General features: G+C 42.8%; 1 protein-coding gene across 1 annotated transcript in view; it reads right to left on the reverse strand.

Annotated features, from left to right (window-relative positions):
* The window catches only part of entpd6 (ectonucleoside triphosphate diphosphohydrolase 6), a 31,221-nt gene extending 28,665 nt beyond the window's left edge, over nucleotides 1-2,556 (reverse strand). The window contains exon 1 of the mRNA XM_084021660.1: nucleotides 2,396-2,556. The gene's annotated coding sequence lies outside the window, so the exon portion shown is untranslated. The remainder of the gene's footprint in view (nucleotides 1-2,395) is intronic.
* Nucleotides 2,557-26,040: the final 23,484 nt, after the last annotated feature.

The following is a 26,040-nucleotide window of genomic DNA, read 5'->3' on the forward strand; positions in this document are numbered from 1 at the left end:
TGTAAAATCTTTATGCTCAAATTAAGATTATTATTTGATTTGGTTGTGTAATTTATATACTTAAAGTATGACAAAATGTACAGTCTTCAATATTATGCTGTGTTTGTTCATGGTTTAAGACATTAAAAGCTGCTTTCACCATGTTTAACTCACATTCAAGGACGTATTGCCTCTGTAACTACAACTGTGCTACATTTTAATGTTTTCGTAAGGCTAAATTTATCAGTAGCATTTAGTCACATGTAAGTCTTTGGTAAATGGTAAAAAACACATTTGAATTGCCCTGCTGTGATGTTTACTTGTAGGATATTAAGACATGCAGTACCAAAAACGGACACAAAAACCCCACCAATATCAGGATTTTAAAAAATCACTGCGACAAAATGAGGCAAAACACCCTCCCGATTTTTTTATATGATTTTAAAAAGAATATGATCTTTCAAAAAAAGTAAGTTTGGACCTGATACTTGTTGTCAGTTTTTTGGAATATGACTCTGAAGTTGGGCAAAGATGTGTTTACTTCCATTTTTGAGCCTTAATATCTGTGAAACTAATAATCTAAGAGAGACCATATTTTGTAGAATGTTTAAGCCAACACCAGAGATAGAGGCAGAAATGATAGAAGTATTTTATCTACAAAAATGGGAGCTCAGCCACTCTTCAAATGTACTACTTTATTTCAACAAGCCCCTTTTTAAGTACCTGCCATACTAGGTTATCATTGAGCTACATCCCTGATATTCCATGTCTGGAGGCTATTAGTAACAGATATACTCTGTAAAAAAATTTGAAGGCCACAGGTGAGATAGTCTTCCAGATATTGCTGTTTAAAAATGGCTTTTCAGAGCATGATGCCAAAAACCGTCTAAACTACCCTTCATTCAATGATGTTTCATGAGGAAACTATTGACAGTAGAGACCTAATATTTTGGATTAGTCCTATTAACAAGTGTGTCTTTGTACTTGAATTTTTTCAGGACATTCTGAGATGGTCAGGTGGGAAGATTTTCAGAAATTTGATGAAATGACACGGAATGACCCAGGTGTAACGATTCATTCGATTAATCGATGAATCGCTTGTCAGTCCTATCGATTCAACTAAATCGATCTGCTAAAATAAATAAATAGAATGAATCCTTTTGGCTTCACCAATAATCGATATAAATGCGTTTAACCGTATGAATCGTGATTCTTACTTATGATTAATGTTAAAATATGTTTAAGAAACTCTCCCCTGCCAGCATGTAGTCTATTGAAAAATGTTAAAAAATAACTGAGCATTACATTTTTGTATTCAGCATAAAATATTATGCAGGACTACTTTTTTATAGAATAAATATGTTAAATAAGTAATTCTGTGGTCTGTTTATTTTTTCACCTTTCGGAAGAATACAGATAGTCTCACTCACATTATTGCATGTTTATTTCATGGATATAGAATTTTGGTTACAAGTTACTGAATCGAATCGTTGTTCACAGAATTGAATCGAATAGTTAAAAAAAAAATTGTCCTTGAATCGAATCGCCAACTACTGTATCGTTAATCGAATCGCTCTGAAGCCAAAGATTCACACCCCTAATGGTGTTCAATGGTAGCTCAGTGGAGTTCATCTATAAATAAATGAACTGAGCCTGCCCATGAATTTTAAGAAAATACATCGTTAATTAATAATGCTTGCCAACATGCAATCTAACATTAAATTGACATTTTAATGGAATTTGGTGTGGATTCATGTTACTGACTCAACGGGCTGTTCATAAGTCCCCACCACTTATGTCAATAAGATGTAAAAGCAGGAATACCATTATTTTTTTTAGTTTCTTTATATTGAATATCCAGAGGTTTGCTGCAGCTAGTCTCACAGAATTGTGTTCTTTTTAACTGAAAATCTCTGACCGCTGAAAAAGCTGTTGAAATAAGACTGCTGGTGTTTGCGTACCAATGGCATTTCCACATATGGATTCGTAAAATGATTTGGATGTATCTGGGTTTCTGTGTGAGTACATTAGTTCTCACGGCAACAAGCTGCATGTTGAGCTCCACTGAGCCTGGCGGAGGAGTTCAATAGTCTCCTTCAATGTTACATGCAAACCAAGCCTACATGCAAACCGGTATACAATTGGCAGATATTCGAATGGGGTTTGGTTTGGTGGAATCCTAACGACTTGCTCCGTTTAGTGAGTAGCTAGTGTAACATGACATTCACGCAATCAAAGGTTCCCTCACGTGTCGTGACAGCTGTTTAAAGAAGAGCTGCTGTTTCTACAGATGCGAACTAGAACCTAGAAACACGATTAGCGTGAAGTGATAAACTAGCAGTATGCTAACGGGTTTAGCACTGGTTCAACAGCGGCCTTTGTAACAGACCAGACCGTAAAATGTGCATTTACGTACCGAGCAGAAACCGTCAGCAGCTGCTCCGTTATATAAACCGTTTATTCACTTTTGTCTTCATTCAGTCTCTGCTGCTGCTGAACTCCCCCGAACTCTACTGACAGCCGTACGGCGCTCCCTGATGACGTCACACCGAGCGGAGGTTGTAACGTGGACGAAAACACAGGGCACAGTAGGCTTGCTCAGAAAAAAAAAAGTAGGCTTGCTCAGGATGGTCTTGGCTTGACTTGACTTGACTTATCACACCGACGAGAGCTGCAGGTGTCTGAGGGGGCGGGCTACAAAAGAGACCGTAGCCAAGCGCTGTCAAGTCGGACAACAAAGTCAACGTGACTATGGTGCTCAAGCGATAGAACACAGAAGCAAACCAAACACACACACACACACAGAAAGGCAACATGTGGAAATAAATGAATGATATCCCATGTACAGGAAGACATTCTTTTCAGTACATTTGTATTATCATTCTATGTTTGTATTAACCAGACCTTGCATCATATAAATAGGCCTACTCACAGCACAATGCACAGAACTTTAGATAAAGCCATGAGATCAAAGCGACCAAAATAATAAGGCAAATCATTTCACCACAAGGTGGCCGCCGAGTGCGGACCTGAACACACGTTATTGAACTTTTAACCAATAGAGAACCATTCCGCTGTAGTGGAGGTGTGGGCAAGCCAGTTGCAGCCGCCGTAGACCGCGCTCTCAAGCGCTGCAGGAAGCAGCTCTAAAGGCTCGGTTATGCTTACGCGTAGTGATCACGCAATGGCCACGCAATGGCCACGCAGTTGCTTGGAGACCGTGATGGTTCTGCGTTGGGTTTACGTGTCGAAATGCAATTCAATGCCACACCGGTAAAGGGCGCTATGTTTTTTGTAAAGACTGACCGACCGACCGAGACTCTTGACGTATATCGACGTTAGCCTGGTTATAGCCTATTTGTTTACTTTCCGGCTTTAAACATCCACAATTTTTCAGAACTTGGTGTTTTATTTCTTTGTGCAAAAGCGACAAGGTGCAAACAATAAAACAAGGTGCAAACAATAAAAGTAGCCTATTAAAAGTTTAAATGGCGGTGTTTATGAGTGGAAACCGGAAAAGCGGTCTTCAGCGGATGTAGTTAGCGGACCAATCACAGCCAATGCCGCTGCGTTGGTGTTGCGTCGCCTCGACGCGCGTCTAGGATTTTTGGGAGGTGCACGTCAGGCCCTTGCGTTGTGTCGACGGGGAAGCATAACTTGGGCTTTAAAAACTTGTTCCCGCAATGTTTTGGGTCACGTGATATGGTCTGACACAAATTCTAGCCATCATGCATCGCTTTAAACCCACAAAACATCACGTTAGGTAGCGCGCTGCAGGCGGCTACGTCAAGTCGAATCCCCCTACTCATTCCAAAACCAGGTAAAGATAGTAAGATATTAGACAATTATCGACCAATTTCCCTATTTAACAATGATTACAAAATATGAACCTACATTTACATTAACAGATTAAAAAGAGGACTGGATCAAATCATTAGCGAAACACAAACAGGGTTTGTAAGTGGCAGATTCATACATAATAATATAAGATTAGGACAAGATATGTTAGAATATAACTATCTCATAGAAGATAAAAGGATTTATTTTATTCCTTGACTTCTACAAGGCATTCGACATGTTAGAACATCAACTTCTGTTTAAAGTCTTACGTATGTTTGGATATCGCCCAAAGTTCTGTAACATAATAGAATCCTTTTATAAGGAAACAACTAGTTCAGTTGCACTCCCTCAGGGCACATCTCCTCGTTTTACCCTCAATAGGGGGGTTAAACAAGGATGTAACATTTCCCCATTTTTATTCATTCTAGTGGCAGGAATGTTAGCAATTAATATAAAAAATTCTGATGTTGCCAAATGAAATATCCTCGATGAGCAGATAGTTATAAGCCAGCTTGCTGATGACACTACCATCTTTCTAAAAAATTTAGAACAAATCCCAAAAGTTTTTCACTTAATTGATGAGTTCTCTAAAGCTTCAGGTTTAACACTGAATCGCAATAAATGTGAATTAATGGCTATTCATGATTGCGATCTCATAAATACTTACAATATTTCCATCAAAAATTCTGTAAAATATCGTGGAATTCATATAACGAAGGACGTTAAATCCAGCGAATCCTTTTGGGAGGATTTACAGGATGCCATGATCTGTGTTTTTGTCATGTTCTGTTTCCTTGGTTTTGATTTCCTGTTTTATTTTGTCCTCAGTGTGATTTCCTGTCTTGTACTTCCTGGTCCTTGTTGTTTCCGCTGTCTTGACTCCCCCACCCTCTCGTGTTGATTACCATGCCTGCCCTGATGTGTTTCACCTGTTCCTCGTCAGCTCCCTGCCTCCCTGTGTGTTTCCCCTGTCTCATTGTTGGATCATTGTCGCTGTCGTGGATGTCATTGTCTTCCCCTGCATGCTGCACCACGTCTTGTCACTGGATATTTTTGTACCTCGTCCTGCCTCCCGTGTGTGAGTGTTTATTTGATGGTCGTTTTTGCCTTTGTGTTTTTTTGGTTGATACTTTGTTCTGGTCTTAGTTCTTGATTTGTTTTTAGTTTATTATTTAAATAAATCTTTCTTTTTAACTGCATTTTGGTCCTCACCTCCCCTTTTTTCCGAGTCTCCGTCTTGCCCTGAACCTGACACACTCCTCTCACAAGAGAAAATATTGTGTTTGGTGTGATAATGAAGGACATTAAGACTGATTTGATTTTGAACAATATGATACTGATTGCAACGTTTTTCATCCATACCTAAATGGAGGGGAACAAAACCCCTTTTTTCTTTTTTTTAAGCGCGACCTTGTAGCCAACCATCTTTGCGCCTTAAAACTAATGAAAGGGAAACACGCAAGAGCTCTCCTCCAGGCTTACAAGTAGATGAAGGTGTTTGAGGACCCTTAGCAACGAAAAAAGAAGACAGATTCACCACTATTATTATTTTTCTCTCTCCTTATTTTAAAATTTATTTCATGTGTATTTAATTTATTTCTGTTCCTTTCTGAAGTTTTATATATAATTGTATACATTTTAAGTCATCCTTTCCATCCAATGTGCCTGTTATGTATACTGAGAGGTGTTAATGACATGTTTTCTATGTTTATATTGTAAATGAACTTTTTCAATAAAGTCCAAAAAAAAAGACTGCAGGCCCCGGGGCATAATGGGAAACGCCTGGCTCTCGCCTCATCTAAGAGCTGATTGTCTTAGTTTTGACAACAAACGGCATGTTTAGTAGACTGTTGTGCAATTAAAGTTAAATCTGTTAACAAACATATCTCCTGTGGTTGATGATAATAATAATAATAATCACCCAGATACACATTTAAGATAATATAACTGTCAAACTTTATTTATGTGCACAAGATTATATCATACTACCTCAACAGCAGATAAACTACTATACTGTATAATGTTTAATATACATACATTACATGACGTAGGTCAAGATGGTGCAGGTGGCTGCATCGCAGGTGACAGAGTCAGACACTGGCAAGCGTGGTTTGTTGGGCTCCGTGCTGAGAGTTCTGTCTCTACTTATCAACGTTCTATGCGTGTTTAAGATAAACAACTCGCCGCCTCGACCCAGTGTGAGTAGTTTTAAAAGGTATGGACTAATCTCTGGCATACAACGCCGTCACCATCTGAAGTTGCCTACAAGCAAACTACAAGATAACCTACCATTACTACTCACATGTGTATTCCTGCTGCTGGTGCCGCTAACAAAAGGACAATGCTCACTCCTCCTAACCAGAAACGTGGACTTACTGCTTCCAATGAACCCTAGCCTACTCAAGTTTGGCTTTGGTTCCCACGCCATTTTCTCCTGCATACTCAACAATGGCCAGGCACAAACATACATGCCAAGTCCGAAAAACGCCAATCACTCCTCTCGGAACAATAAGCGTGCCTGGATACAAACAGCCATAATCCACACTCTGCTGATATTGCTAGCTGGCGATGTCCAACTGAATCCTGGCCCCAGTGAAACCCTACAGGGAACGCCGAGTCTCAGCTGTATGGAGGCGCGTGGTGCGACCGCTAGCACTGGGACTACATCCCCGGAGGTGTGCTCTGCAGGGACGCATTCTGCGGGGGAGAACCGGATCGCAGGGAGAGTTGCCGGCTGCCCCATCGTGGCACCCGACCTCACGACAGGAACCCTAGCCTTTCAGCCAGAATCGGACTGTCTTGTATTGGGGGGTGTCGGATTGAGAGCCGGGGCCGACATGCGGTCTGGGGACTCCAGCTGGGCACTGCTGAAGGACCAGTGTGGATGCAGCCGTATACACACGACCCACCACCCAAAACAAACCGGACCCAACTGGAAAACTCATCAAAACTGCACCAAACATACCAAGCCGATTCTCAAACAGACTAATATTTTCCGAACAGTCAATCATGCCAAAATCATATGGGAACCTGCTGTTAAACCTAGGGGTATATTTGGGGGGCACCTAAATATTAGAAGCCTTCTCCCTAAATGTGACGAAATCAAATCATTATTGTTGGACTCAAATCTGGACTTCTTATGCCTTAGCGAAAGCTGGCTTCATGGCAAGGTTTTAACTTCAATTGTTGACGTACCTGGGTACAATTGTTTTAGAAAAGATAGGACAATTGGCAGAGGGGGCGGTGTGGTTGTCTACATAAGGGATTCCTTCAGGTGCGCTGAAATCGAGTTTGACTATGATTTATCTATTGAGTGCCTTGGGTTAAATGTCTATCTATCTCCGGAAATGCATTTCCGCATTTTAGTCCTATATAACCCGCCCACACATGATAGTGGATTTTATGAAAAATTAGAGAAACTGCTTAAAGCGATCTCTCATAAAACAGAGGTGATGATATTCGGCGATTTCAATATTAACTGGGCAGACAAAAAAGCTAGAAGTAAACTGAAAAGTACTATGTCTAAACATGATTTTAGTCAAATAATTAAAGGGCCAACGAGAATCACTAGATCAACTCAGTCCCAGATAGATCTCATATTCACAAACAGGACTGAACGCATAATAAAAACGTTCAACCTCATAACAGGCTTATCAGATCACAATATGATCTTGGCAGCAAGGAAATTAACCAAGAAACGTTTTGTCAATTACAGACTAGGCCTACCGAACGTAGATAAACTCATTATACCAAAGCAAGATCTACCAACATTGGAACACGAACTAAATGAAGTAACGTGGGACGATGTTCTGCAAAGTACTGACCCGAACACATGCTGTAGTGAACTTATGAATGCCATTAATAAAATTATTATCAAAATGTCTAAAAAATCTAATCGAAAAAATTCCCTTCCGTGGGTTAATTCATCTATTAGACAACTAATGAAACAACGTGATTTTGCACTCAAGGCTTGCCTAAAGAGTCGTACAAACACAGCCCTAGCCCTATATAAAGGGCTCCGTAATAGAGTCACAAAAGAACTATGTGCAGCTAAAACAACATATTATATTTCACTTTTAACGGAGGCAAAGGGTAACCGTTCACTTATTTGGAAACAAATGAAAAGCTTAATAGAACCACAGAAAGCTCAAAGCACGGTGCAGGAACTCAAAATTGGAGATCAAACCCTCTCAGACAGTGGAACAATTGCGCAAACACTTAATGACTATTTTGTCGGGTCAGTTGAGGACATAGCCAGAACTTTTAAGACAAGTGTCTGGTCTGGCCCAACCATAGCTGAAAAGAAAGGCCAAATGTTTGAACTCAAACAAATATCTAAGGACCAAGTAGTTGAGATAATTAAAAAACTCAAAACCACCCATTCAAAAGATCTCTTTAATTTAGATATAGCTTTTGTTAAAAGAAATGTTAATGCACTGGCCGAACCGCTGACCCACTTGGTTAATACCTCCATGGTAAGTGGGATGTTTCCTGAAGCCTGGAAACAAGCAAGGGTAATACCAATATTTAAATCTGGAGCAACGGATCAGGTGAACAATTACCGGCCAATCAGCATCCTGCCTGCCCTATCTAAGATTTTGGAGAAGGCGGTTGCTACACAATTAACGAAACATCTCGAAAGCAACATATATCTACATCCATTGCAATTTGGATTTAGGGCAAAATTCTCAACAGAGAGCGCAAATTGTTTCCTTTTGGAACAAATTAAATCTTATATAGACAAAGGTAATTTGGTGGGGGCAGTGTTCTTAGATCTTAAAAAAGCATTTGACACTGTGAACCACAGCATATTAATATCCAAACTAGACAATTATAACTTTGCAGAAAAAACATTGGCCTGGTTCAAATCGTACCTTCTAAACCGTGAACAATGTGTTGCTATCAACAATGCCAAATCATCATTTTTAAAAACCAAAATTGGAATTCCACAGGGGTCGGTGTTAGGACCAATACTCTTCAGTGTTTATTAATGACCTCCCTGATTCATGCCAAGGGGTTGACTTTCAAATGTATGCAGATGATGCGGTTATTTATGCCCATGGTAAAACAACTGCTGCAGTCTCCCATATGCTAAATGAACATCTAGAGGCTGTAGCCCTTTGGCTTGACAAGTCCTGTCTGGCGCTTAACGTCAATAAAACTGTGTCAATTTGCTTTTCCTCTGGGAGGCGCCCTACATCAATTGCTCTAAATATTAATATCAATAATCAACCAATCAGCCAGGTCACAGAAGTTAAATATTTAGGTCTAATGTTGGATGCTCATCTCAAATTTGATAAACACGTAAAGAAAATCAGCAAAATGATCAGACTGAACTTATTTACCTTCAGACTAATCAGAGAATGTTTAACATTTGAAGCAGCCAATATATTTTTACACTCAATGATCCTCTCACACCTCGGCTATTGTGTAACTGCATGGTCGCAGGCAAGTCTTTCGGTAATCAAACCTCTGGAGAGACTTTACAACCGTGCATTAAAAACCTTAGGTAAGAGGCCGCTAAGATCTCATCACTGCGATGTCCAGCGGGACCTGAACATGCTCAGCTTTGATAGTTATATAGCTTTATCCAACATCAACCTAATTCACAAGTGCCTGCATGATCGGGCCCCTCAGGTTCTCTGCGACCTGGTCCAACCGATGCAGGTTGTAGGGCGGTCCACTAGAAGTGCTGCTGCAGGGAATTGTAGGGTACCTCACCGAAAAACCTCCTTTGGCCAGTCTTCATTCCTCATTAAGGGAGTTAATATATGGAACCGTTTACCCACCGAGCTCAAGGCAATTCATAGTCATGGACGGTTCAGGGGCAAAATCAAGGAGTTCCTAAAAGACAACCAGGTATGTAGCCATTTATAGGGAAATGTGGGTATTTTATGAGTGATTGTGTGTCTGTGTGTGTGTGTGTGGGGGGGGATTATTTATGTGTGTGTGTGTGTGTGTGTATGTGTGTGTGAGTGGGGGGGGGGACGACGATGATGACTATGCATGCATATGGATGGATGGATGGATGGATGGCTGGCTGACTGACTGGAGGGATGAATGGATAGGATGCTATTGCTTATGTACAGATGGATGGATGGTTGATTGGAGAGACGGACAAATTGATAGGATGTTTTTCTTAAACATGTTCTTTTTAAGTTATTTTAAAGGCCCCTCTAGGGACGGGCATTGGAAACTAGCTAAGGCTATAAATGCTATGATGCTTTCTGTTGGATTGTTGCACAATCCACATGACTTGTATCTGTCCCTATCAAATAAACGTAAAATAAAATGAAATGTATACATTACTTATATTTATTGGAATTATTTTATATATTATATTTTTTATACTTATATGACTCTTTCTTTCTTCTCTTATAAAGCAACTGATGCTGTACATTTTCCCGAGGGATAAAGCATTCTGATTCTGATTTCCACAGATATTTCTGAACAAATAAATAAATGCGAACGTGGTCACAAACTACAGATCGCGTCTAACATGATGTAACTTCTTCTATGACTTCCTGTCAAATCTTCGAAGGCCGATGGAAACTGTCTGACTGGACGGCAGCTTTTTAGGCTCCGCCTCCTGCTGCTCCGCCTGCTCTCGTCTACTTTCCAGGCGAGGAGCAGTTCATCTCCAACGAGCCTAATAGAGTGGCAAAGTGCTACTGCCGGAGTGTATATACATTACAATGAGATTCTTCGAGATTTTAAACGAGACAGAGTTGTTTTAGAGGCAAATACAGAGACTGCTTGCTGAAAAACTGTCCCTGAAAGGAACGCGCATCAGCAGTTTTTACCTCTAAAATGGCTCCGTCTCATGACGTTACATTATCACATAGTGTGGTGAATGTGCAGGTCACAACTTGTCCATAAAAGCGTTTTGGAGTTGTTGGATTATGTATTTGATGAGTTTGATGAGTTTGATACATGTCACCGAGCTCCGCTGTACCTCAAGTACTGAGAGTACTACCGAGTACTACTGAGACTCAAGTACTGAGAACTACTAGGTACTATGTACTGTCAAACAGTTGAGTGAGTACATGTCACCAAGCTCAGCTGTCACTCAAGTACTCTGTACTACCGAGTACTACTGAGACTCAAGTACTGAGAACTAGGTACTATGTATTGTTTGAAAAACTACAACTCCCACTGGCTGCTCCTGTCGGCCAATCAGAGCGCACCTACTGTCACTTCTGAGTGAGACAGAGAGATAAAAGGCGAATTCGACTTGATGTATCCGCCTGCAGCGCGCTACCTAACGTGATGTATTGTGGGTTGAAAGCGATGCATGATGGCTAGAATTGTGTCCGACTTAGCAGCCGACTGCAAAGACGTCACAGGGTCGCGACCATATCACGTGACCCAAAACATCGCGGGAACAAGTTTTTAAGAGGCGCTTCTTGCAGCGCTTGGCAGCGCGGTCCACGGTGGCTGCAACTGGCTTGTCCACACCTCCGCTACAGTGGAATGGTTCTCATTGGTTAAAAGTTCAATGACGTGTGTTCAGGTCCGCACTCGGCGGCCACCTTGTGGTGAAATGATACTTTTTATTTTGGTCGCATTGATCTCATGGCTTGATCTAAAGTTCCGTGCATTGTGTTGTGAGTAGGCCTATTATATGTGAGGTCTGGTTAATACAAACATAGAATGATAATACAAATATACTGGGAAAAAATAATGCCTTCCACATGTTGCCTTGCGCGTGTGTGTGTGTGTGTGTGTGTGTGTGTGTGTGTGTGTGTGTATGTATGTATTTATGTATATATGTATGTGTGTGTGTGTGTGTGTGTAATATATATATATATATATATATATAAATAAAACATATCCTCTTTGGTTTGCTGCTGTGTTCTATCGCTTGAGCACTATAGTCACGTTGACTTTGTTGTCCGACTTGACGGCGTTGGCTACGGTCTCTTTTAGAGCCCGCCCCCTCAGACACCTGCAGCTCTCGTCGGCGTGGTAAGTCAAGTCAAGTCAAGCCAAGACCATCCCGAACAAGCCTAAAGACAGACTTGTGTCTACATTTTAAAGTTTAAATGGAGTTTCTAGGTGAAAGTAGGCCTGAGCAGAAGATGTTTGAAAAACTACAACTCCCACTGATTGCTCCTGTCCACTGCTCCTGTCCGCCAATCAGAGCACACCTGCTGTCACTTCTCAAGATCAAAGCCACAGAGTGCCGTCACCATAGCGACGGCCCTCTGCGCGTGTGTGTGACTGTCTAAAGCCTGTCTCTATCTCTCCATTTCGGCTTGGCGTAGAGTCCGAAAAAAAACTTCCCACGCTCACACCGAAACTCCTATCGCCAAAATGTTCACACCGTTAGCGCCACAAGACTTTTGCTGAAGACACTGATCACTTTTATTTTTTCCCAGTGTCAGAAATGTGGACGCTAGGGCGAGTTAGAAATGTGTGAGTTTCAGCGTTTCTTTGAAAATCCTTTTCTCGATTTGTATTGCAGTGGATGGGGAGAAAAACAGACGTGGCTGCGCTTAAAGGTTGCTAGTTCAAATTCTGTAAATCTCAGAGTTTTTGAGCACATTGTGAGAGACAGGACAAGTTTGTCTACAAAATTGGAAAATATCACGTGTGTAGAGTGAAAATTGTGGCCGGGAGGAGTTTGGAAAGGAAAAAAATCTGAAGTATTTCGAGGTGCCCTCACACTCGCGATGATGTCATCCACTCTAACCCGGAATGTTCCGCGCAATACACACCCATTATAATCTCATGATTTCTCCCAAAACGATCATTACATTTACATTTACATTTAGGTCATTTAGCAGATCCTCACAGCAGTGATGTTGGGGGTGCAGGATAGTTGGTCATCGAGGATTGCACCCAGGTTCCTCACAGTTGATGACGGCAATACTGTGATGCCCTCAACAGTGACCGACAGGTCCATGCAAGGGCAGTCTTTCCCTGGGATGAAGAGGAGTTCGGTTTTATTCAGGTTAAGCTTGAGATGATGTGCAGTTGTCCAGACAGAGATGTCAGCCAGACAGTCCGAGATGCGAGTTGCAATGTGAGTGTCAGAGGTTGGGGGAAAAGAGAGGAACAACTGGGTGTCATCTGCGTAGCAATGGTAGGAGAATCCATGCGATGTGATAACAGAACCTAGTGATCTGGTGTATAGTGAGAACAGAAGCAGTCCTAATACTGAGTCTTGAGGGACACCCGTGTCCAGAGAACAGGGTTTGGACATAGAGCCATTCCATGTGACCTGAAAGGAGCGATTTGTCAGGTATGATGTGAACCAGGTTAGAGCAGAGTCAGTTATGCCAAGTTCTGCCAGAGTGGAGAGGAGGATTTGGTGGTTGACTGTGTCGAATGCAGCAGATAGATGGAGGAGAATAAGAATGGAGGAGTGGGATGAGGCTCTGGCGTCTCGCAGGGACTCGGTCACTGTGAGGAGGGCTGTCTCAGTGGAGTGAGCAGTCCTGAATCCTGATTGATTAGGGTCAAGGAGGTTGTTCTGCGAGAGATAGGATGAAAGTTGGTTGTAGGTGGCACGTTCCAAGGTTTTAGAGAGGAATGAAAGAAGAGATACAGGTCTGTAGCTTTGGATGTCAGTAGTGTCTAGGGTGGGTTTTTTAAGGAGAGGCTTCACGGTAGCTGTCTTAAAAGCCGCTGGAATGACACCTGAGGTGAGGGAGGAGTTGATCAGGATGGTGAGGAATGGCAAGATGTCGTGTGAGATGTCCTGGAGAAGAGGGGAGGGAATCGGGTCAAGGGAGCAGGTGGTGGCACGGTTAGATGTAACAAGTGCGTGAACGTCTTCAGAGGTGAGGGGGCTAAAGCTGGTAAGACCATCAGAGTTGAGAGTTGAGGGAGATGTTTTCTGGGAGGGAATAGGCCTGAATGAGGAGCTGATGTCATTTACTTTCTTGGTAAAGTAATGTTACTCCCAATGCAGGTGATTAATTAGCAAAATGATAATAGTCCAGAGAATGAAATTAAACAGTTTTATTACAGGGTTCTGCTTGACAGGTTATAGGCCCACTGGTATCTCCTCAGTTTACGTCATCAGTATCACTAGCAAGGCCAGGATTACGTTTTACAAACCACTCTTCACACTGCAAAAGGTTTACACACTTAGTGAACTCACACTCTTAAGGTTTGCACACAACTCAATTTCACTGCAAACATCTTAACCACGTCACACCTTATGCCTGCCTTGACGGCTTGACTGAGACTACACCTGAGACTGAAAACGAGTGGGGGTTTGTCGCAAAGCACAAACAAACAAATAAACAAACAAACAAAAAGAAAAAAAGAAACTAGTCCACCCAAGGGCAATACCCAGCTCTTTTTGCCTGTTACCGGCTCACTTGCCCGGTGGACTAGACAAAATAATAAACCCAAAATAATAAACAAAACAACGGCAAGAACAACTAATAGGCCACCAATTCTCTGCAGAGACACAAATACAAACCTTCATTACTTTATTACATCCATAAAAATGTTTAAGAGTTTACAGCATATATCGCAACTTTAAAATACCTGGTCTGCCGAACTGTGCCCATTCACCAGCTACCAGCTACTCACAACCCCCGCAGGGCAACAAGTCTGAAAAATATAAAACAAACAGTTCATATCAAACAATAATATCATGACATAAACCCTCAAAACAGGGCCTCAGCCTACCAGTTTTCTTTGTTTCCCTGCATGCCCGCATGGAGTGAGGTGTGCACCTGCCTCACTCCTCCGGCCAGAACCAACAAGCTGAGTCTCGTTCCCTCTACAGGTAGGCTTATTTCTACCCACCCCATAACTTCCTGCACCTCCCCTTCCCCACTCGGTGCCACCTGCCACAGTAAGTTGCAAAGTCATCGGCAGTAAGGGAGGAAGGGGGGGAGGGGTAGGAGGGCTGAGGAGGGAGGAGAACATGGAGAAGAGTTTCCTGGGGTTGGAGGCAGAAGAGTTGATCTTTGCCAGGTAGAAGGCAGATTTAGCTGCCGAAACAGTTGAGGTGAAGTCAGAGAGGAGGTGGTGATAGTGAGCAAGGTCCTCGTGCTGGCCCGATTTCTTCCATTTTCTCTCTGACGCTCGCAACAATGATCTGTTGGTTCGCAGAGGTTCGGACAGCCAGGGAGGGGAGGGAGATGATCGCGCAGGTCGTGAGATTGGGGGACAGAGAGTGTCCAAAGAAGAGGAGAGTGAGGACATCAGGATGGAGGAGGCTTCCTCAGTAGGCATTAAGGAGAACTGTTCTGAGGATGGTAGTGAGGAAATAACAGTTGAGGAGAGAGCGGAGGGAGTGAGAGATTTCAGGTTGCGGCGGCTGGTGACAGTTCGAGGCATAGAGGGGAGGGATGTGGTGGGCTTCATGGGGAGGGAGAAAGTCACAAAGTGGTGGTCGGACACGGTGAGCGGGTAACAGAGAGTGCAGAGATTAATTCAGATGAGTGCAGCTTTCCCGGGTGGATGCTGAAGTCACTGAGGACGACATCATCAGGGGAGCAGCTCAGGAGGGCATCCATCTCATCTAAAAAGTCACAGAGAGGACCGGGTGGGCGATAGATCACTATGATGTTGAGCTTGAAAGGAAGGGTGACAGAGACGGCATGGAATTCAAGTGCAGATCGGGGTAGTTGGTCCAGAGGAAGGTACTGGTAGGACCACCTGGGTGAGATGAGGAGCCCAGTTCCTCCTCCTCGCCCTGTTCGTCTTGGGGAGTGTGAAAACAGTTGTAGGCAGTTGAAAGGGCAGCTGGAGTGGCAGTGTTTTCTGGGGTGATCCAGGTCTCCGTAAGGGCCAGGAAGTGGAAAGTCTGCAGGGAGGCATACACTGAAATGGTGTCCGCCTTCTTAAATGCAGACTGGCAGTTCCACAGCCCCCCTAGTACACCAGGTTCCTTACCGGTGGAGAATGGTGGGTCGCAGAGATTGGATGGGTAACAGCCTCGAGCGAAGGGTCTCTGGTGAATTAAACAACTTATAACATACAGTGGACAATATAATCATCATCATGTAGACAAGCCAACATTTGGAATAAAATCACTTTTTATTTCATTATTATGTCTTTGTCACATTCATGGTTTTGTCTCTTGTCTCTTGTGGTGTTGGTTTCCTGTTTTATTTTGTAGTCCTTCTGTCTTGTGTTGTCTCGTGCTTTGCTTCCTGTCTTGGTTTCCCTCCTTTTTTCTGTCTCCCAGCTGTGTCTGCTTTTCTCGTTAGCCTTGCCTCTTGTTCTCCCCATAGCCTGCCCTTGTGTTTCCACACCTGTCTGTTGTCTCCTAATCAGCCCTGTGTATTTAGTCTATAGCTGTGTTCACGTTGCCTTGCGCGCTGCAGCTGGCTACCTAACGTGATGAATTCTTGGTTGAAAACATCAGAATTTGTGTCCGACTTGTAAGCCGAATGCAAAGACGTCACAGTGTCGTGACCATATCACATGACCCACAACATCGCGGGAGCAAGTTTTTAGGAGGCGTTCCGTGTAGCGCTAGGCAGCGCGGTTTTTAGCCGGCTGCAACCTGCTAGCCAACACCTCCTTCACAGCGGAATTGTTCCCTATTGGTTAAAAGTTCAGTGACATGTGTTAAGGTCCACACTCGGCGGCCACCTTGTGGACAAATGATGTGTTTTTTATTGTTATTTTGGTCACTTGATGTAAACTTCTGTACATTGTGGTGAGGGCCTTTTTATACGATGTGAGGTCTTGTTAAAGGAGAAATACGGTCATTTTTGACCCCATTTCCGTTGTCCCCAGGGTCATCCCGACTTATTAGAAGCAAAAAACCCGACAAAAATTGACGTTGCCTAGCCCTAGATCTGTACCTGCCTGGCAGCCTTCCAGACTCGCTCCAATGCTAACCCATTGGGGCCAGTTTTTTCTGCTTTCCTGGGACTCAGAAAATAATTCCAAGACCTATGCAACACAGGTTGGATCCGGACGAGACACGACAGCGCTCGTTTGGCTCATATAGTGTGGCGAAACGACATAAATATGTGTGTTTTTGCATGGAGTTACTCACCTCAAATCACCCCGTAGATCCATAAAGAAACGATCGAGCAGTGCAGTCGTCATGTCCATAATAAATCCATGAAGCTGTAATGTCCATATGTATGACTATGTTACAACATAGCAACAATAGCTTACAGCTAGTAACGTGCCGTAATTTTTGAATTTGGTAAATGTGATTTCCTGTATTCTGATGTATTTTGGGGATGGCCAATACCTAAATTCAATGGGATTCATAGCATCCCCTGACAAGTTTTTAGGAATGGATGGCAACCCTAGCTTTACCTAATAGTATAAGGCCTATTCATATCAATGACCTGGTTAACAGGACGTCTGAAAACTTATTTCCAGGTTATTGTAACTTTTTATAGATCATCTTAATTTGTTCCCAGTTTCAAAGACTATATTCCTATATTGATGCATTTAACTTAAACATACCCATCTAGAGGACCATTTCGAGAAAAGAAGTCCATTTTCTTAGCGTCTCATTCCTCCTAGGACAAAATCACTGTCAGGCAGAGTCAGAAATTAATGCATTTAGGTATTTATTTACCATATTTCATAAAAGAAATTGCACACACGCTACTACACAGGTAAGTATAGACAGGTAAGACAGATTATCTCAGATACTACACAGGTAAGTATAGACAGGTAAGCATACTGTCACGGTTCTGCCGGGACAGTCTGGGGTTTGTGCCTGTTTGTGTGTTTTTTCCCTGTCTGTCTTCCCCCTCCTTTCCTCTCCCTCACCGGCCCCTCCTCGGGGTGTGTCCGGTGGGCGTGCCGGCAGCCGAGACAGAGTAGGCCAGTGTTGCCAGGTGTACGATAATTATCGTATTTGTACGATCATTTTGTCCTCTGTACGATGTACGATCAATAATCCCAAAAAAGGCCAAATATACGATAATTTGACCATTCCGTGAAATCGGTTGTAATGAGCGATTCGCAACTGTCTGTCTGAGTTTTTTGTGAACCCTAAAGGCATCTGTTTCCAGGCTTGAAATTGGCTGGAAATTCCAGCCAATCGTGCTTTTCTAAATGTGAGCTACGAGTGACGTGTATGCGTTTGCCTCAGAACAATGGCCATGAGTGAGGAAAAGAAAAAAAAAAGAAATGAAGAAGAAGCAGAGCCGGTCTCGAAGAAGAAGCGCTGAAAATGAGTGAACATGTTAGACGCTATTCAACACTAGAGTGACTATAGCGCATCAATAGACTTGTTATCGGTTATGACACGTGTACAATAATATCCCTCAAAATACGATAATTTTATGTCTCTGGTACGATAATCCTACATTTCTCACCTGGCAACACTGGAGTAGGCGCACCTGTTCCCATTCAGCTCATCAGCTCCAGCCTACTTTACCCTGGTCTCTCCACCACTTCATCGCCAGGGGCCTAATTTATAAAGCTTGCGTACGCACAAAACGGGGCTGGAAACGTGCGTACGCCACTTTCCACGCAAAGGTTGTGATTTATAAAAACCAAACTTGACGGGAAAGTGCTGTTGTGATGTGTGATGATGACTTAACGTACATGCCCGAAATAAATAAATAAATAAATAAAGTGTGCATACCCGTAAGCAAACTCTGAGGCATGCGTACCGGTACGCACATTCTGGAGACTGGAGGGGAATCAGCGATACAGATGTCAGATTGTAGGAAGTAAACGTGAGAAGAACTATTATAGTTTTGATGACTCGCCCACATTGAGTTTCACTCCATATCATACGTTAGATCCGCGTTATCATGAGGAACTCAACTTCATAAACACCTTCTTTTAAAATCCAACCCGTATCTTAAATCAAAATAATTTGGAAATATTGAATCAGCGCTGTCACCGCAGGAGGAGGAGAAGGCGGCCCGACTGCATGTTATATAGGATACAACAAATACCCTCCATTAGATCACTGCAGAACACAGCGGGAAAAACTAAATATTCTCCTTATTTACTGTGCATATGTCATCAACACACACGTTCTGCTCGCCTCATGTGCTTTCAATACTCTTTTTGGACTCCTCCCCATTTCCAAAATGGCTGCTGTTTCCTTTGTCTGAAATTTTGCTCTCTTTCATATAACAAATACGGGTTAAATCCTCCTTTAAACATAAATATTTTTATATATCTGCAATCAGGAAATCCCTTTTAAGCTGTATCCTTTTGAAATTTGAGACTCTGACCTGTTTTGGTCTATATTTTACGGACTGGATTGCAAGGCCACAAACACACTCTCAGCTGTGGAGGAAACACCTGGCTACAGTCTACAAGAGCTGTACTGACTGGTGCGCCGTGGAACACCCTGGTATCCAGAAGCTGCACTGAGACTGGGACATCGTGGTAAGAAAATCATGCCTCCCAAAGCTGCTAAAAGCTTCCCAGTAGAGGAAGAGGCACCTGTAACAATCAGTGTCGTCGCCCAGCTACTGGAGCAACAGAAGGAGTTCTACAAAGAAATGTTACAGCAACAACAGGAAAATTTCAAATGTTGTGTGCAAATAATGGTTGAGAGTGTAAACAAAAGATTGGATGATGTCATCAGAGATCTGCAGGGGGTGAAAACCAGTCTGGAATTTACCCAAGCAGGTGTGGATGGGATGTCCAAAGAGCATAGAGCAGCAGTAGCAGAAATAAAACGACTTGACCTTGCCATCAAGAAAGTGGAGGGGGACCTGGCTACGACTCCTTCGCTGGACTGTATGGTGAAACTGGATTACATCAAGAACCAGACCAGGAGAAATAATATCCTGTTGGATGGAATCCCAGATGAAAAGGGTGAAAACTGGGATAAGTCCGAAAGTAAGGTCAGATCTGTGCTTCAGAAGAACATGGGCCTGGATGTCAAAAACATTGAATTCGAGCGTGCCCACAGAATTGGCACATACAAGGAGGGAAAAAGGCCCAGACCAATCATTGTCAAGCTTCTGAGGTTCAAAGACAAGCAAAACATTCAATCATGTGCAAACAAGCTTAAAGGCAGAAACATCTTCATCAATGAGGACTTTTCAGATGCTGTCCAGAAAAAGAGGAAAGATCTCCTCCCAGAGCTGAAGGCTGCCCGTGAGAGGGGTGACATAGCCACCCTAAGGTTTGACAAGCTGATCATAAAGCCCAAAGGCGGAAGTGCAGGCTCATTATCATGTTGATTTTGGTACATGCGTTTGTTTATGTTCTGTCAACAAGCTTAGGTCTCAATGCCTCTTGATAAATTACCGAAAGGTTTAATCTTTGCACATATTAACATATGTAGTCTCAGGAATAAATTGCAAGGACTTAACTTCTATTTGCAATCAAACAAGGTGGACATTCTTGCGGTCTCAGAGACTCACTTGGATGGCACCTTTGAGGATTCGGAGCTGACAATCGACGGCTTTTCAATATATAGAAAGGATAGAAACAGGTTTGGTGGGGGTGTGGCAATCTTCATACGCGAACACTTTCCTGTAAAACAACGGTATGATTTAATTGAAAATGACATTGAGGCAATATGGCTACAGGTGCAACTGCCACACTTGAAGCCCATGCTAGTGGGTTGTTGCTACAGAGCTCCCAGATCTAATATACAGTACTTGAAAGATGTGTGTGTGATGTTGGATAAGGTTACTGTAGAGAACAGAGAAATGTATTTTCTTGGTGATTTAAATGTTGATTGGTTGTCTGAAAACTGCTCCTTGAGAAAAATGCTTGTATCCAATGCAAATGCTTGTGGATTATCCCAACTAATGTTACAACCGACTAGAATATTTGTGAATCAGGCGGAAGTCAAGTCCTCAACATGCATTGATCACATATTTACTAATACCCCTGATATGTGTTCTAAATCAGTGTCCATCCCAGTTGGTTTCAGTGATCATAATCTTATTGCTGTTACAAGAACAACTAAGTTACCAAAAGCGAGACCGAAGATCATATGTTCTAGATCATATAAACGATTTAATGAGGATACCTTTCTATCTGACCTTGATGACATTCAGTGGGATGACTTATATACTGTTGAAGATGCAGAGCAGGCTTTGAAGATGTTTATGGACTGTTTTATGAATATTGTTGATCAACATGCACCTCTTAGGAAATTTACTGCCAAAACTAAATGTGCACCTTGGGTTGATGATCCATTAAAACAACTGATGCAGAAGAGAGATGAAGCTAAGAAGGTGGCTGTTCTCTCATGCTCTAGTGGTGATACAAAGTACTACAATAAACTAAGAAACCAGGTCACCAAAATGAACAGACAAAAAAAGAAGACGTACTACCAACAGAGAATAAATGATTGTGGTAAAGACAGCAAACAGTTATGGAACATTCTAAATAAAATAATGGGCAAAGGGAAAGGTCATGCCTCTTTCGTTGAAGTTGAAGGTGCCTATCTGACCAAGCCATTCGATATTTCCAATTATTTTAATGATTTCTTTGTTGACAAAGTTTCCAAGCTGAGAGAGAACATGGACAACACTGTCATCTCTAATTCTGAAATACACTCAACAAAAATATAAATGCAACACTTTTGTTTTTGCTCCCATTTTTCATGAGATGGACTTAAAGATCTAAAATTCATTCCAGATACACAATATTACCATTTCTCTCAAACATTGTTCACAAATCAGTCTAAATGTGTGATAGTGAGCACTTCTGCTTTGCTGAGATAATCCATCCCACCTCACAGGTGTGCCACATCAAGATGCTGATATCATGACATCATGATTAGTGCACAGGTGTGCCTTAGACTGTCCACAATAAAAGGCCACCCTGAAATGTGCATTTTTTTGCTTTATTGGGGGTCTGGGGACTCAGAATCAGTCAGTATCTGGTGTGACCACCATTTGCCTCATGCAGTGCAACACATCTTCTTCGCATAGAGTTTATCAGATTGTCAATTGTGGCCTGTGGAATGTTGGTCCACTCCTCTTCAATGGCTGTGTGAAGTTGCTGGATATTAGTGGGAACTGGTACACGCTGTCGTATACGCTGGTCAAGCACATCCCAAACATGCTCAATGGGTGACATGTCCAGTGAGTATGCTGGCCATGCAAGAACTGGGACATTTTCAGCTTCCAAGAATTGTGTACAGATCCTTGCAACATGGGGCCGTGCATTATCTTGCTGAAACATGAGGTGATGTTCATGGTGTATGGCACAACAATGGGCCTCAGGATCTCATCACGGTATCTCTGTGCATTCAAAATGCCATCAATAAAATGCACCTGTGTTCTTCGTCCATAACAGATGCCTGCCCATACCATAACCCCACCACCACCATGGGCCACTCGATCCACAACATTGACATCAGCAAAGCGCTCACCCACACGACGCCACACACGCTGTCTGCCATCTGCCCTGAACAATGTAAACCGAGATTCATCCGTGAAGAGAACACCTCTCCAACGTGCCAGACGCCATCGAATGTGAGCATTTGCCCACTCAAGTCTGTTACGGCGACGAGCTCGAGTCAGGTCAAGACCCCGATGAGGACGACGAGCATGCAGTTGAGCTTCCCTGAGACGGTTTCTGACAGTTTGTGCAGAAATTGTTTGGTTATGCAAACCAATTGTTTCAGCAGCTGTCTGAGTGGCTGGTCTCAGACGATCTTGGAGGTGAACCTGCTGGATGTGGAGGTCCTGGGCTGGTGTGGTTACACGTGGTCTGCGGTTGTGAGGCCGGTTGGATGTACTGCCATATTCTCTGAAACGCCTTTGGAGACGGCTTATGGTGGAGAAATGAACATTCAATGCACGAGCAACAGATCTGGTTGACATTCCTGCTGTCAGCATGCCAATTGCACGCTCCCTCAATGCTTGTGGCATCTGTGGCATTTTGCTGTGAGACAAAACTGCACATTTCAGAGTGGCCTTTTATTGTGGGCAGTATAAGGCACACCTGTGCACTAATCATGATGTCAGATCAGCATCTTGATGTGGCACACCTGTGAGGTGGGATGGATTATCTCAGCAAAGCAGAAGTGCTCACTATCACACATTTAGACTGATTTGTGAACAATGTTTGAGAGAAATGGTAATATTGTGTATCTGGAATGAATTTTAGATCTTTAAGTCCATCTCATGAAAAATGGGAGCAAAAACAAAAGTGTTGCGTTTATATTTTTGTTGAGTGTATTAATCAAAGAGGAAATCATAAAAGACAAAGATTGCAGCTTTGAGTTTACTTAGGTGGATGTTAAAATGGTGCAAAGATTGCTAAATGCCCTGCCACTATATGGATCAGCAGGTACTGATCTTCTAGACAGTAAATTTTTGAAAACAGCAGCACGACAGATCGCCCAGCCTGTTTGCCATATCTTAAACAGATGTTTAGTGAGTGGGGTCTGCCCAGCTTTATGGAAGGTAGGGAAAGTCTTACCTCTTCCCAAGGATAAAAAATTACCGTTTAATGGTCCAAACAGCAGACCCATCAGCATTTTACCTGTACTGAGCAAGTTATTAGAAAAGATAGTTTATGAGCAAATTCAGCGATACTTCAGTGAAAATTGTCTCACTACTGAATTTCAACATGCATACAGGGCGGGTCATTCAACCGGGACTGCCATGCTTCAAATGACTGATAGTTGGCTGGCATCTATTGATAAATCTATGTTTGTGGGCGCAGTTATGCTTGATTTTAGTGCTGCCTTTGATTTGATTGATCATGATCTATTAATTGATAAACTGACACACTATGGGTTCAGACCCTCTGCCATCTCATGGATAAGGAGCTACCTGACACCCAGGTCACAGACATGCTTTTTTAATGGTTCTTTATCAAGAAGTAGGGTTTTAAACTGCGGAATTCCACAGGGGAGTTGCCTCGGCCCTCTCCTCTACTCAATTTTTACAAATGACATGCCATTGGCAGTTAAAGAGGCGTCTGTGACCATGTACGCGGATGACTCCACCCTTTATTATGCTTCCCCCACATGCACGGAGCTCAAGCTGGTTCTGACAAGGGAGCTTAATTGCATATATAGTTGGGTCAAAACTAACAAGCTCTTACTGAATCCTTCTAAGACTGCTGCTATGGTATTTGGATCAAGGCCAAAGCTAGCTCAAAATCCTAAACTTGATCTCATCATAGAGGGTCACCCTATCCAACAAGTGAAAAAGGCAAAGTTATTGGGTATATGGCTGGGCAGTGCATTGTCCTGGTCTGACCATGTCAACCATATTGTCCACAAAATGGGAGCGGCAGTCGCTGCTGTAAGAAAGTGTGCTCATTTTCTTCCTTCTGTTTTGTTAAATCAAATTGTTTTCTCTTTGGTTCTTTGTCATTTAGACTGCTGTTCTGGGGTGTGGTCATCTGCCTCAAATGGCCTCATAAGGAAGTTACAAATCTCTCAAAACAAAGGAGCTAGACTTGTACTAAGTTCCTCCTCGAGGGACAATGTTGCTGAAATGCATAGAAGGCTTGGATGGTTTTGTGTAGAGAAAAGACTGTCATCCAGTATACTTGTGTTTTTTCACAAAGTCATCAACACGATGATACCTGGATTTATCTTCAGATCAATTGTCCACAATGCTGAAACTCACCCGCATGCCACTAGGGCGGGCAGATGACTCTTCCCCTTCCTAGGTCAAACAGCTTAAAAAGAACTTTGAATTATAGAGCTGTGAAGATGTGGAATAATCTTCCAGGAAACATTTCTTCAATCAGTGGACTTGCTCGCTTTAAGAGGAGCCTACGATCACACCTTCGGGACCAACCAAATATGTGGTAGCAATTCTTTCCAGTGATTCGATTCTGAATGTTTGGACATGACCGTTTGACTGCTATATTTTAATGTCAGTAATGCAATGATGTGTTCAATGTAGGCTATGTTTAGAATGTTTCTTTTTATGTATGTTTCTAATGCTTCTAATGTATTGATGATATGATTTTACCAGAGATATGAATGTTTTAATGTTCTATGTTTGTCTGTTACGGACCCCAGGAAGACTAGCTTGGCGCCATGGCGTCCAGCTAATGGGGATCCTTTTAATAAACAAATAAATAAACACATACATACTGCCATTAAGCCATCGTATACTTGTTACACTTTATCCTCGTTTAAACCACCAGAGCGCAGAGGAAATGCGCTATAATGAGTGCCACGCTCGTGCGCGCTCAGTCGTGGAGCATGGAGAGTGCAACTTTACCGAACTTCAGGAGGCAGATTCCACCCGGCAAAGGTCCCCAACATGATGAGCCTCGGCCCCCTGCCCAACTGGAGGTGTATCAACAGGGCGCAAGAATCCGTGAGGATGTCATGCTGCGTTTGTAAGATAAGGAAGAAAAAAATGTTCATTTTTAACGTATTCTTTTATTAATATGGCAATTTCTTGCAACACAGTGCGCGTTTGCTGTAGCTCCTCTGCTACGTTGTTGATGGCGGTGATTATGTCTCGCTGAAGTTGCAGGACGGCATCAGTGAGCACCCGACCGCTTGATGTGCCATGCGCCCGGGGTGCACTGCTTCTTTGCGCCGGACCCAGACGTTGTGCTGAGGGCCCGTCATCGTCACCCTCCTCACCGTCACCCTCCTCACCGTAACCCTCCTCACCGTAACCCTCCTCACGTCACCCTCCTCTACGCCCCACGCTGCAGATTCTGGAAGGACAGAAACGATTTAACGTTTTGTTTTATATATAATAAAAGTTTAAAATCTGTTTACCCTTATCCCTCTGGTCTCAGTTGCGTCTGTGTCTCCCTCCTTTTCAGCCACAATCCCCGTCAAAGTCACATCAAAATCAAACTTCCTCAAATACGCAAGCGATACATTGAATACATGTTGGTAAAGGAGCGGAAAGATGTAATTTACCTTCAGATCAGACCACTTTTTCGTAAGTTCTGCCACCGTCTGCTCCGTCCCACTGACGCCGTGGACAGCAGCAGCAATGTGTTGCCACTCACACTGCGTCTTTTTATTCATGATCCCGGTGCTGTGGCCACTAAACACAATTATTTTCCAGACCTCCACCTCCCCAACAACGGTCTCTTCTCCGTTTCTGAAAAGTTACGTTTATTCGCTTTTTTTCCTGGCCTGTCGCCGTGATTCACCACACGGAAACGATTGCATGCCGGCTCATTAATATGGTAAAAAGTGGGCGTGTACAGGGCGGGATTCAGGTACGCACACTTTTAGGTGATCCTGAGATTTATAAAGGAAACATTGCGTACAGCTTGCGTGCGCACAGTTTTATAAATCAGATTTTTTTTGGCGCACGCAAACTTTGGCTTTTGGGCGTACGTACACTTTTAGTAAGGATCCTACACACAGTTTTATAAATGAGG

This window comes from Eutrigla gurnardus (assembly GCF_963514095.1).
Source record: "Eutrigla gurnardus genome assembly, chromosome: 11".
NCBI lineage: Eukaryota > Metazoa > Chordata > Actinopteri > Perciformes > Triglidae > Eutrigla > Eutrigla gurnardus.